Here is a 4274-nt window from a genome sequence, read left to right as displayed (position 1 = left end):
GAATGAAAAAGCAATTTTGTCAAATACCAAATGATTAGAGACATTGGTAGTGCATCCTTTTTCTATAGAATCAACTATAATAGTAATATTATTAGGGTCTACATGAAAATTATTGTTAGATAGTTGTTGTCTCTCCCTCATCATGTTCACCTTGACCACATGTGATGACTTGAGACATTAGCATATTTTTATTCCTAGAACTCTTAATTTTTTCTCATATTTTGATTTACATGATAGTAATGATGTATCAAAATTTGACTATATGCATTTCAGATGTTAGCCTGAACCTATTAAAACATGTTTTGCCTTTGCCAGTTTGTTCCTACACCCATGTTATTCATTCCTGTTGCCATGCAGATTGTCTTAGGCAATATCATGTGTGAAATTAATAGATGTTTTGATTAATTAAATAGATGTGAATGTTCTTTCTTTTGAATTGTAGGAATAAATTGATGTTGCTGAGAAGGCTCTCCTGTCATGCCAATTGCAGAAAGAGATATTCAAGGAGGAGACTAAAAGATCGAATCAACAGAAGTGTTGATGAGCATAAGGAACAAGAGAGAAAAAGTAATTGCGTAATGCTTATTGATGTCCTATTCAAGTGGACATTAGTGTTGTAAATACCGCCACGATATGTTATGATTGTGGTTCAGTTTAGATCCACATTATCAGTGACTTAATTCCGGTTGTTTCCTTTCTTGATTAGTTATCCACCTCTTCTTATTGGCGTGATCTGTGTTGTAGGAAGTAGTTTTTTTCTTTTAAATAAAGGTCTTTATCTCTTTTAGTAGGTTAGATAGAAAAGGGAAGAAGTAGAGCAGAGGATTTTAGAAATAAAGTTTCAAGTGTTTTGAGTTTCTTTTGGTTCTGAATAATGTAATGACTTCTGAAGAACAATGAATAAAGATATTTTATTCTGAGCACTTAGAGTTGTTTTTGGGAAGCCTAGAAGCACTCATCCAAGGGGGCCCACTTGGTGAGTGTTCCTCTAGCTTTGTTAAAATTAGTTTTCTTCTTTAGCTGCAGTAGACATTCTTGCATTTACTATTCCTGCAGCCATTGGAAACAAATCCATTGATTGTTCCTGTAGCCAAACCAAAACAAAGTAATTCCTATTTTCTAGCATTGAACTTAGCCAGTATTTCTTGAATGAATTTATGTTAATACAAAAGTTTTTTTGTAGCCTTTCAATAGGTTCAATTCTTGCTTACCTTTTCCACATAGATGTTAGTTGTTGTAGTAATGCAAGATAGCTATTGTAGGAACTTAGTGCATATATAGTGTAGACCCATTTCAAGTATTACATCCCTGGGTTGACAATCAAATGAACACTAGCTATGGAAATAGTGACTTCACAAAGTGAATATACAAACTTTGGGTTGAAACTTCAACTAGAGCTATTATTCTTATTGTTGGGTTGAACATTTTTGGCACTGTTGCCAGGGATGGTGTCAAACTAAGAACCTGTTATGGTTATTACCTCTTCAGTTTTCAGTTAGTTTTTTTTTGACATACCTGATTGTTCGAAAAGATTTTATGAACCTGCATGCATAGGCGAAGTAGAGATGTTCTAGATAGATTTCTACCCAATCATCCTAATCATGCAGAAATTGATTCCCCAGATATAAATACTTTTGCTAAACTTTATCAAACCCCAGAGAACTTGAACCACCCTGAATCTGAATTTCTTGAAGGCAACCTTCATTTCTTTTTTGGACCACCAGAAGAAGAATTTCATTTAGTAACTCCCCCCACAAGTCCAATGCAAGGAAGCCCACCTCCTCGTGGGAATAATCCACCCCCACCTTTGGACTCAACATTTGAGTTTCCCATATCTGATTAGCATGACAATGCTAATCTCAAGAACATTCTGGCTTCTTCCCTCCCTAAATTCTATGGATTAGTGACTGAGGATCTAGACACATTTCTGTTTGAGTTTAATGTTTTCTGTAGGAGTTTTGATTATACTACAGATGCACATAGACTCAAAATATTTCCTTCCACTTTCAAAGAATCATCTTTAAGATGGCTTATGAGCTTGGGTAGTAGCACAATCAATACATGGGACGAGATGAAATGATTGTTTCTTGCAAAGTATAAAGATTATTGTAGAGGCACTAATTGCCATGGGGATGATATTTTTAAGGGGAATTGCTGATATTTTAAGGGGAATCGATGATGAATGCACTGATGCTTTGGATCTTATGGGAGGAGGTGACATTACACAATCTACATGGAATGAAATAGGACAAATTTGTAAGAAGTATTCTAGATCAACTTCTAAAAAAAAAGGGTGTTTCAAGCTAGGAGTTTCTTCATCAACATCTAGTACTGGAGTTTCTAGAATGAAACTTAGCCATTTGTTGAAGGAATTTAAGGAGGATATCATGAACAATATGGCTACTTAGTTGGATACACTCACAGCTAGGAAGAAGCATGAAGAAGCTAATGCATTTATTGCAGAATTTTACCCTCATTGTAGACAAAGAAAAAGAAACTACAAATGTAAAATGGTTGCAAATCTTGAGGTTCCTGACTTCAAGCCAATACAAGGTGATGATGAACAAGTTTTCTATGTTGCTCAAAGAAGGCCAAATTTCCAAAGACAAGGTATGCCTCCGGATCCACTTTCTTGTTCTAGTTATAGTGGAAATTCTTATGTACCAAATAATCAATGGCAATCACCATATGCTCAAAATTTTGGTAGTTATCCAAACTGATATGGTCCTCAAGGCCAAGGGTAGTATTTTGCTAGTCAAATTCCATAGTGGCAACAACCACAAGAAAATTGGTCTCTACCTCAGCCATAAGGGCACTAGTTTCAATGGAATTGGCAACCTACTCTTCAATGGAGGGGGAGTCAATCATGGACTAATCAATCTTCTGGATATCAACAACCTAGTCAACAGCCACAACCTCTTGCAATAATGCCTCCCCCTGCAACCACTGTTGTTCCACCTACACCTACACAGTTGCCCACTCAGCCAATGCCAAATCCTAATATTAAATCTTAGCAACAACAACAAGTTTATTCAACTGATCCTAATCACTACCCAACCTATTTTTTATCTATAAGTGATATTCACCTCAGATCCGAGACAACTCTGCCTAATCCATCTCCTCCATTTATAAATGAAATGCACAAAGAACAAGAAATCTCTAGCCCAACAACTGCAATACCTCAGAAACAAAGACTACCCCCATTTCCCCAGAGATTGCAAGAAAAGTTTCTTATAGAACAAGAGAAAGGTTTTGATATTATAGATGAACTGAATCATGTATGTATTAAAATCCCATTGTTACAAGCAATAAAAGATGTTCCTATATATAGTAAGGCACTTAGGGAAGCATGTCTAAAAAAGCCTGGCAGGAAGAAGAAAGATCTGCAAACAGTGCATGTGATGGGTTAACTGGTAGATATTATGCTAGGAAAAGTTTCAATTCCTAAGTATTCTGATCTTGGTAGTCCTATTGTGAATAAAGTCATTAATGGCACTCAGATAAAGAATATTTTGGTTGATTTAGGGATAGCCATAAATGTGATGACAAGAGAAGTAATGCAGCGGATTGAAATCAATAGTCTCAAACCTACACCTACAGTCCTATAGCTTGCTAGCAGCTCTACAGTTTGACCTGATGGTATGATTGAAGATGTGGTTGTTACTTTGGATTCCTGAGAATACCCTGCAGACTTTATGATCTTGTCTCCAAAGGCAACATTAGGAGGATATCCGGTGATTTTGGGAAGACCTTGGCTTGCCATAGTTGATGCATATATTGGATGTATATTAGGGGATATGACTATTTCAGATGGGAACTCTACAAAAATATTAGCCTTGTATTCTCCTGCTTAGCCCTAGTTTGAACAACAACAAGTCATTTGGCCTAATTTGGTAGAAGAATCTGAAGGAGTTGAATCTATTAATCACCTTATGATGATTAATAAAGGACCATTCATTCAATTCCATGATGAAGACTCAATTCTTTATAAAATTCTGACAAATGAGTTAAAACAAGAACAACAATTGCAGGAGTTAGTACCAAATATTGCAGATTTAGACTTTTCTGTAGCCACTGATATATTGCATACTATGTTGCCGCAGGAAGTCTATACTTCTCATTTTTTTGATATATCCTAGACTGATCTTACTATCAAAATAGAAGTTGATTTGAATAAATATTTGAATATCAATAGTGATCTTGCAAAAATTCAAAAAAGTGGCACTTATGGACTTGCTCAAATGTCATAAACATGGCTTTGCATGGGATTACAA

The sequence above is a fragment of the Cryptomeria japonica genome, chromosome 3, assembly GCF_030272615.1.
Source record: "Cryptomeria japonica chromosome 3, Sugi_1.0, whole genome shotgun sequence".
Classification (NCBI taxonomy): domain Eukaryota; kingdom Viridiplantae; phylum Streptophyta; class Pinopsida; order Cupressales; family Cupressaceae; genus Cryptomeria; species Cryptomeria japonica.
The sequence above is the reverse complement of the archived record's forward strand: the minus strand, read 5'-3'. Positions refer to the sequence as shown.